The sequence below is a fragment of the Rhincodon typus genome, chromosome 7 (assembly GCF_021869965.1).
Source record: "Rhincodon typus isolate 14 chromosome 7, sRhiTyp1.1, whole genome shotgun sequence".
NCBI classification, from domain to species: Eukaryota; Metazoa; Chordata; class Chondrichthyes; order Orectolobiformes; family Rhincodontidae; genus Rhincodon; species Rhincodon typus.
In genome coordinates, this window is record NC_063338.1 from 21,615,827 (window position 1) to 21,625,876 (window position 10,050).

At 41.8% G+C, this 10,050-nt stretch overlaps 1 long non-coding RNA gene across 2 annotated transcripts in view; it reads left to right on the forward strand.

Moving 5' to 3' along the window:
• Nucleotides 1-1,501: 1,501 nt before the first annotated feature.
• LOC125483578 overlaps nt 1,502-10,050 on the forward strand; it is an 11,776-nt gene continuing 3,227 nt past the window's right edge. For both annotated transcript variants that reach the window (XR_007262531.1, XR_007262530.1), the window contains exons 1-2: nt 1,502-1,613; nt 8,794-9,057. This is a non-coding gene — a long non-coding RNA (uncharacterized LOC125483578). The remainder of the gene's footprint in view (nt 1,614-8,793; nt 9,058-10,050) is intronic.

Genomic DNA, 10,050 nt, shown 5'->3' on the forward strand with positions numbered 1-10,050 from the left:
AGTTCGTTGCAGGTTATAATGAGTCACTGCAAAATGTTTTATTTCATGTTGGTTTTCCATTATTTGCCAATCACCTTAAATAAATGCCCTCTGGACCTTGACCATCCCCCACCTATGGGAAGCATTTTTTCCCATCTCCTCTGCTCCATGATTGTGTTCATACCTTGCACAAATCCCTTCTTAGCCTTTTCTGAGGAGAACAGTCCCAGCTTCTCCAATGTATCCTGATAACTGAAGTTCTTCGTTCCTCTCAGGATCATTGTTGTGAATTGTTGCTGTAATCTTTCCAATGCTTTCAAATTTTTCCTCATGTGTGGTGCCCAGAATTGGATAAAATATCTAACTGAGGCCAAACCAGTCCTAATTATATAGGTTCATCATCGCCTCGTTCTGTTTGTATTCACTGCCACAGCCTAACTGATGGGTTTGATGACTTGTAGAATATATGGCCCTCTGCCCCGGTCCACTCCATTTGGAATTGTATCCTTTATTTCATATTGCCCCTGCATTTTCTTCCTAGCTAAGATGCCTCAGTGACACTCAGTGTATGGGGGGAATCCTTTACTTCATTTGGAGTCAGTACACATGAGACCTTTCCCCCAGTTTGAGTCAGCAATCATGGAACCTTTACTCCAATTACAATCAGTGGACGTGGGACCTTTAGCTCAGGGAATCTGTACATGTGGGACACTTATCCCAATTAGATAGCTGGAGCACAAGCACTCATCCCTGCAATATCCCACGAGTCACTGCCTAACACTCATAAAATGACCGTTTATTCCTACTCTTTGTTTATGCACCAACCAGTTCTCTATCCATGTCAGGACACTATCAGTACCATGCACTTTAATTCCATATGCTAATCTCTTATGTGGGACCTTATCATAATCTTCAGCCAGTCCAATTAAACCACATCCACAGGGTCCCCCTTATCAACGCTGTTAAACTTGGAAAATTTGTCAAGCTTGATTTCCCTTTCAGAAACACATGCAGATTCTGCCCAATCCTGTCAATGTTTTCCCTTTGGCCTTGTGGTTCTTCAGTCGAACCTCTCTTTGATCGGATGATCGCTTGCAATCCTGGCTTCTTAGAAAATCTTGTTGTGACATGCTGTGCGTTGAGACACCTCTATATTCATCTAAACCATTTTGTGGAGCTAAAAATATACTTCTCAGACGTATTTCTTATGGTCTTATGATCTTACGTTTTCTTATTTATTTTCTGATTAATAAGTAATGATGATTCATTCAAGAAAACCTTGGAATTAGTTCTCCTTCAATTTTATCCAGTTTGTTACATTTGAAATGAAGTGTGACAGCTGCATACTAAAAGAAAAATGATGTTATTTGTTGTGATTAACCATGACATGGTTAAAAAGAGGGGAGCTGATACATTCTCCTCACCTCGTTGAAATATATTTTAGCTGGTCCAGCTCCTATTAGAACCCCATTGAAACAAGCTTTATTAAGCGCAACTCTATTCCTTTGTTTAGATTACAGATTTGGAAGAAGGTATAGCCTTGATCAATTTAGTCATTGATGTCCAACAAACAGTGTCCTAGAGATTCTGGTTTGGATCCAGCAAACTGTACACTGATACCTATCCCGGATGCTGTGAGTATTACAATGTTAACCATTAATTGCTCTGGTGTAGTTAAACCTTACTACACTTGAAGCTTTAGTGTGACAACACAATGACCTACCGTGGAACATTAGAAATTTCATGTTCTGTTGATTGATATTTCTCATTGGCCTGCATACAGTAGAAACTGACGAAGCATCTATCTCTGTCTAAGCTTCAGGGAGAGAGTTTTGGAAAACAATGCTGTCAACATGGAACAATGTCTCCTCCAAAAATCTTCTCATCCAGTACTGGATGTTGGATAATCAGTCTTATAATTTAACAATAGAAGAGTCAAGAGAGGTTGTGGTCAGGTCGAGCTGGGTGCCATCAGTGAACTTGTGAAAACCAAAACTGCACTTTTGAATGATGTTGCCAAAAAGGCAGCATGCAGATGAGAAATAGGCGACAATAGAGACAACGGATAAATGCTTGGGAAGCAACAGAGGTAAATGTGCAGGAGCTGGAAGAGAAGTCATTGCAAATGATTCTTTGGCTATTATGAGAGAATCAGGTGAGAACAGTCCCACCCAAGTGGATAACAGTGGAGAGGCATTGAAGGTCAGATTGTGTGGTCAACCATGTCATAGGCAGCTGGCAGGTTGAGAAGGATGAGAATGTTAAATTTACCCATGGCACTGCCACATAGGAACATATTCTTCGTTCCCAACTCTGCTTCATCTACCTGCTGTCCTTCAGCAACATTATGCAAAGACTCAGTGACAAATTCAAACATGTCTGCTGATCACACCCAGCTCTAAGCTCACCATCATGTCTCAGAACCTGTAATTATCTCTGTGCGGTCAACCTACTAGACCACCAGTCGAGCTTGGATGAGTTATTATTTCATTCAGTTCTACACTGTGAAGGTGGATGGTGTTGTTTTTACTATCCTTCAGCCTTACCAATGATTCCATCTCACTTCCCTGCCACTGAAACTGCTCTCACTGATTCCATGCTCCTCATTCAAAACTCCTACCTACATTCTATTTTGTACTAATTCTCCCCTTGCCTATCATCTCCTGAGGCTACAAATAGAAAGGTATCATAGGCTATGATGTGACTGGAGATATGTTGCAATAGGGAGGGCTTCAGAAGACATTAAATGCAGTTCTGCAGGATGTCGGACCTGTTCAAGATTGTCAGGTTACAACTGTACAGAGCTGGGATCACTGTGCTTGTGGGCATGTTAACAAGTGGTTGGGGAATGGAAGGTGACATAATTCAGCAGGGAGTAGATATACTAATAAAAATGAGAAATACGATGCACATTGTAGTGGGAGCTAAAGGTGGGATAATATAGAATTAGTTGAGATAGAAAGTGTAATGAGGCTTAATTTGAAGTGCATCTTTGTCAATGCACATAATGTGTATCATAAGATTGATAAGCTGTAGGTATAAATAGTGATGTGGAACCATAATGCAGTGCTGATAACTGTGACCTGGCTCAAAAAGGACAGAATTGATCCTCAGTTTTCCTGGGTGCAAAATATTCCTAGAAATAATAATAGGAGGATGATGGCAGTTTGATTAAGGACATTTGGAAGAATTCATGTCGTAAAGAGTCAAATGCAAAGCGTATTTGACTGGAGTTAAGAAAATACAAAGGAGCGAATGCTCTAATTGGTGGTAAGGAAGGAGAGGAACAGATTTATAAGGAAGTTGTTAAGAGTTATTAAAATTAGGACGCTGATAAATAGGAGACTTTAGACAATACTTTTCCTGACAAATAAGGCATTGATGGGTTCAGCCTTTTGGAATGAAATTAGTGCTTTGAAGAGTGTAATAGTGAGGGAGCATCTCAGGAATAATGATTATTGTGTCAGAAAGTTTCCATCGGTTATGGATAAAATTTATTGGAGGAGGGCTACTTCGAGTGAATTGAGAAAGGGTCAGAGTCTGATGTAAGAAAGTCAAGGTGGAAACAGGTCTTGGGATTAGAGAGTAGAATGAAGCAGTAAAAAGATGCATTCAAAAGATATCATCATGATGATAAAAGTGAGAATCAGGCTGAATATAAAAAGTATAGTGAAGTGATAAAAGAAATCACAGGGGCAAGAAAGCAATACAAGACTAGATAACAGCCAACATGAATGGGAATCTAAAAGTCTTCCTGTAGTCATATATAAAAAATGAAAAGATTGTCAGGGAGTGGAATGGAGCTAAATAGAAATTAAAGTGGAGATATAATAGTGGAATCAAAAAACGTGATGCTAAATGAATATTTTCAGTTGGTGTCTATCAAGGAGGAATTGTCGTTCTCTCTGTAATAATTACCTAGCGCCAGTCACTCTTACACTCTCTTTCTTTCCCTCTCTCTATTACAATTGCCATCAGTGTCTTACTGTGTAATAATTATCTGGTGACATACACTGTCTCTCTCTCTCTCTCTGTTCCTGTCTCACTCTCACTCTGTTTCTCTCTCTCTCTGTAATAAATGCCTGATGTCAGTCCCTCTCCCCCTCTGCAGACACTTGTCTGCAATAATCCAAAGGTAATAGTCATAATAATTACTTGATGTCAATTCCTTTCCTTATGCAATGTATATCTCCTGCCGCTCTCTCTTTCTCTCTCTCTCTCTCTCTAAATCACTCAATATCCATCTTTCTTTCTATAATTATTGCCTGGAATCAGTCTCTCTCCCTATGTAATGAATATCTGTTGTCAGTCCTCTCCCTCTCTGTCGTAATTATCTGGATCAGGATATTTTCTCCCGGCTTGGGAGCGTAGAGTCAGGATATCTGGTTCCACAAATGTGACTTGGGAGGAAATGTCTGGGAAAGTTGGCTCTATGTTCTGGGTACAGGGTCCCTGGGAGGTGGACCAGATGACTTTCGAGGAAGAGTTTACGTGCCAACTGCACTGGTGGGCTGGGTGGAAGATCTGCTGTGTCCATCCTGGGCCTCCTCCAGTGACACAACAATGCCACCCGAAGGCTGCAGGGACAGCACCTTTTAATTAGCTTGGAAACCCTGTAGCCCAATGGTCTCAATGTGGAATTCACAAGCTTCAAAATCTCCCTACCCCCGACCTCATCCCAAAACCAGCCCAGCTCGTCCCTGCCTCCTTGCCCTGTCCATCTTTTCTCCCACCTATCCGCTCCTCCCACCTCACTGACCAAACCCCACCCCCACCTCCTACCTACCAGCCTCATCTCCGCCTCCTTGACCTGTCCATCTTCCCTTGACTGACCAAACCCCATCCTAACTCCCCACCTACATACACCTTTACTGGCTCCATCCCCGCCTCCTTGACCTGTCCATCTCCTCTCCACCTATCTGCTCCTTTATCCACCTTCCATCCGCCTCTCCCCTTCCCTCTATTTATATCAGAATCCCCTTCCCCTCCCCCACTTCTGAAGAAGGGTCCAGACCTGAAACATCAGCTTTCTTGCTCCTCTGATGCTGCTTGACCTGCTGTGTTCATCCAGCTCCACACTGCGTTGTCTCAGATCTGCTGTGGTGTTCTAGCACTGCAGTGAAGTTCAACAAAAAACTAACACATCATCTATATTGTCCCTCTTAATTACAGACTCTATTCATGCCAAACCATGGTTACACTGAACCTCAATGGCCCTCCATTTGTCCCATTTCAAACTTTGACGCCACACCAATTATCCCTCATAGACTCAATGCCAACCATGTCATCTACCCAACTTCCTTGGACCCTCATATCCTCATGCAAACTTCTGCCTTTCCACCCACCCATTGCCCTTCATAATCTTAATGCCAACCCAGATCATTCTTACCACTCCCGTAGCTCGTCTATACCAACCTACGCCCCTCCATTCCTTCAACATGATCTTTTATATCACCTATTTCATCTTAGGACCAAATCATGTCAATGCATGCCCCTCCCACCCACTACACTTTGCTATTACACATCATGTCAATGCTGCTGGTTTCCAGCATCTTGTGGATGCAGGCCTCAAGACCCATGCAGAAGTTAGATAAAATCAGGCTATAACTTTATATTGCATATTTTGCAGTATTTAAAAAAAAATCCTATCTAGCATTTACTATCTTTACATTGCTTTATACGAGCAAACATTTCACTGAAGTGCAGGATCCCTTAAAATATGCGCTGAATTTCATTCACAATTCCACTTCAGAGAGTTTATAACCACCTGTAGCTATCGATCAACTGTGAAAGTTCAGCCACCCACTGTGACAATGGACGTTGTGAAATTCAGTCACGCAGCAGTAATCAAGTAACGAAAGTCCGAAGACAAATGTTAACAGATGGACTGAAATGGCAAGCAATCATTTTAACACATTTTTTTCAAAGATTTAATAGACAGGATGTGTAACACTGAAAAATTAACATTCCCTCTGAAAGATCATGCAGACACATTTGCCAGATCCCTTTGTAAGGTCTCCTTTGGACAAGTGCTTTTAATACATTTGACTGTTGATGTTGAAAGATTGCGTTGAGAGTTCTAGTGAGCTTGAAAGTAATGAGCTGGTTCACTTGTAATACACATTTAGGTGTAATTTACTAGACCAATACCAAAGATGTCTGGGATTGTATCCAAAGTGGTGCTTTACCTCACCAAAGGGGTACTCCAGCTACCTAAAAAAACGTACAGAGTTCAGGTGTGCTCTTGCCAGGACTAAGTTGCACGCTTTAAGTTTCATTTCCCAAGGCTATCAAAGCTGCAGCTGATGAATTAAATGAATAGCTGCCTCCAACAAATGGTATGCACAAAATGTGCTCAACCCCTATTTCAGGCCTCACAAAGATGGAAGTGCGGTGTTAGTGATGTGATTGTGGGCCTTATGATTGTCAGAAACTACCACGATTTTAGCAATGGATAGACTCTGTGACATAGCAAAAATCGAGACCCTGGTGTTAATCTTGCTTTCTCTCTCTCTTTCTCTCTCTCTCCCCCTCTAATAATTACTCAGTGTCAACGTCTCTCTCTTTCTCTAATGATTAACTGTTGTCAATTTCTCTCTCTCCCCACAGTAGTAGTTACTGGGTATCACCTCTCTTACTCTCTCTCTCTGTATAAATTATCTGGTGTCAATCTTTCAATCCTCAAAGCTAATAATTTTCTGGTTACCACCTCTCCCTCTTTGTAATCACCATTTGCCATCCGTCTCTGGCTATCCTCTATATGTTACCTGGTGACATTCTTAATTTCCACCGCCCTGCCGGGTGTGGGAACAGAGACTCGTATATGAGGAATGCTGAAGGTTGGATGAGGGTGTGGGGTGGGAGGTTGCACCTGTGCTCATGATGGTTCTTAAGTCTTCTGCATGAAGTTATCCTATTCCTCTGTCAAGCTGCAGGCATTCCCAAGACCTGGGTCCAAGCCAGGTTAAAATCTAAGCTTTCCACTCTACTTAGGATATTAAAAATGACAACTCGTGAAGGGTGAACTAAACTGTCACCTGCACCTAATTCCAACTGTGTTCCCATGTTGAAATTCCCCTCCAACCATACCTCTTTCTGTAGGAATGGCTGAAGATCCCTACCTCCATGTCCGTGCCTTCAGGTGATTCTACCACATCTTGCAGATGCTTCCACATTTACAGCTTTTACTGTATCAAAATTTGCCAACTGTTGCAGCAATAGATGCAATCTAACACTGAGTAAGGGAAGAGTTAGGTGACCAAAGCTGTCTAAGGAGAATAACTTCTGATTGTGATGCAGCCAGGCAAGTTGATGGAGCCATATGCTTGGCCTAAAATCATCTCGCCAGTTTGAGCTCTGGAAAATGGGTTGGAGCTTCCTAAAGCAAGGAAGCACTGCAAGGTGGTTCGAGGGTTAGGGATTCCAGATACTGAGGGTCCTGAATAACTACAGCCCTACATAATTCACAATTGCCCTTCAATCTATTTCCTCTCTTCCATTGGCCAATGATCATAAACTGAGCATGGAGGCTATGGCCAACTTCTGCTTTCAATGGATTTAAGGTCCTGTTTCCATATTAAGAATGACCATCTGCCCACAATGGATAGTTGTCATCAGCACTCAGTGAAAGGTTTCTTTTAAAATGGAGCCATCGTGAGCAGGAGTGGAATTATATTTTCTGAAGAAGGATCCCGACCTGAAACGTCAGCTTTCCTGCTCTTCTGACACTGCCTGACCCGCTACATTCCTCCAGCTCCACACTGTGTTACCTCAGACTCCAGCATCGGCAGTTCTTACTATCTCTGAGTAGAATTATATTTATGCTTCACTCGTCCAACATGATTGAGCCCAGTAACCAACACTGGTTTATTGAAAATTGCACCAATGTCTAACTTGAAACCTGTTTCCATTTACTGTACAGTGGTTTTAAATACTGAAATAAATGGTGCAAAATTCCACAAAGAAGCCTCAATCTGCTCAGTGAATTAATTGTTTTGACTGATTGAGGGTCACTGTCACTCAGGGCTTTCAAACAGTATATAACTGTTCCATCAATTCTACATTATAAATTCACATACTGAAGCATTCCCTGACAGAAGTTTCAACAGGAACAAAAATTTAAAGGAGAGAATACTGACTTCATGGTGTGTCAGAGCAGGGGTCCACAGACTATAATTAGGTTGTGGCTACAATATAGTAAAGGCACTTTTACATTAAATATTTAGCAATATTTTGCTGAAGACTGCTGTTCTGATCCATCTGCTCTTTCGTTCTTTACACAGCCCTTTCTACTGCTTTAACAATGATGGGACTAGATGAAAATGGCAACATGGTCAGCATAGACATGGTGGGCTGAAGGGCCTGTTCCGGTTCTATACTGTTCTATGCTTAATACTGATTATCAGAATGCAACAGCGTTCTTGACACCTGAATTGTCAGTGTGTTAACAACAGGAAACTGGTGGGCGACAGTCCTATGTATGATCGGCAAGTTATCGTTTGGGAGTCAGCTGTCATTCCCAATTAAACATTCCAGAGACAGCAGTGAAAATCAGGGAGCAGAAAACGGATAATGTGGATTCAGTCTCTCACACTGAGCAGCTTGAAAACTCTCCCTCACGGTAGAACAGTCACAATATCATCTTAATATACAGTGCAACATTGAACATGATGATAAAACAGTGTCCTGTGCTAATACTACTCCTTGATGTTTGCAGCATCTTGGCAAGTAGGTTTATGACCCCTGGTTCGATATTCCACTGTTGATGCCCTCTCACTATGACTGAATTATAACCTCAGCCATTTGTATTTGTAGAAAACTGCCACCTGCACAGCTATGGTTACATTTGAACGTGGCCAGGGTCCAACCGTTCAACTACAGTGCAGGAACACTAACATAACAACGCCAATGCCAACATCTATTCCAACTGCAGCATCATCACAGTCGACACCAACATCCTCAACTCCAACAACCACATCAACAACAACAACAACAACCAAATCACCACTATGCTCTTCCCCAGAAAGCAGTGAATCTTCATCAGAAAGCAGTGAACCTTCATTGGAATGCTGCAGAAAGGTAAATCACTGAAATTGTTTCGGAACTCAATGTTTAAAGGAAATAAGGACTTGCAAAGCCCTGAATATCTGTGTAGAAATAATGTGTAACAATTACCGATTTTCAGTTCAAAAGATTTTGGAAACTACTTTTGATTATTTTGTGTGCTACTTGTGCGTAAACTCTGCTGACATCCCATGCTGCTCATCAGAACTCAGTGTTTTGGATTTTTGGATCTTTTGGATTTTTTGCTGTAGCATTGAACAAGATATGACTGATCTTCTCAACCCCGGCTTAGCACCCAATTTCCAAAGCATTGATTCCCTTAGTGTACAGAAGTCTATCAATTTTATCTCGAATATCACAGAAGGACTGCATATATAAAGGATCTTTCACAGCTCTCGGACATCTCTAAGTGTTTTGCAGCCAATGAATGATTTTGCAGAGTACTGACCATATTAATATAGGAAACATTGCAACTGGTTTTCACACAGTGAAATACCTCAAACATCTATAAGACCCATTAATCTGCTTTTGTGATGTTGGCTTACAAATAAGAAATGCCAGGAGTCTGTAGAGAGCTCCCCTCATCACCATGGAAATAATGCCATTGGATCTGACATGACCAGCTGAGGGGCCAGACAGTGTTACAACCAGAGGCCAGATAAGGTCCCCCATGTTATTCTGGTTCTACTCAGGATACCACAAATTGTCAGGGTCCTGCATGAGGAGAGATGGGCAGAAGGAAATGACTTCTGCCATTTCAGCACTGCCATGATAACGGGACATTGAAATGTTCTGCAGTTGACTTCCCTCTTTGTCCCTTCTTCAGTCTGCTCCCTGATGGAAAGGATGACTCTTTAACATGGGCCTGAAATCTAAATACAGCATTGCCCAAACCAATCCTCACATTGAGAGTGAAGCAACTCACGGTAACATCAAAGCCTGACTGTCCACCCCACTGTTGCCTTTTTAAATCTGCTGAGACTCTGTCAGCATGACTTCACAAATTCA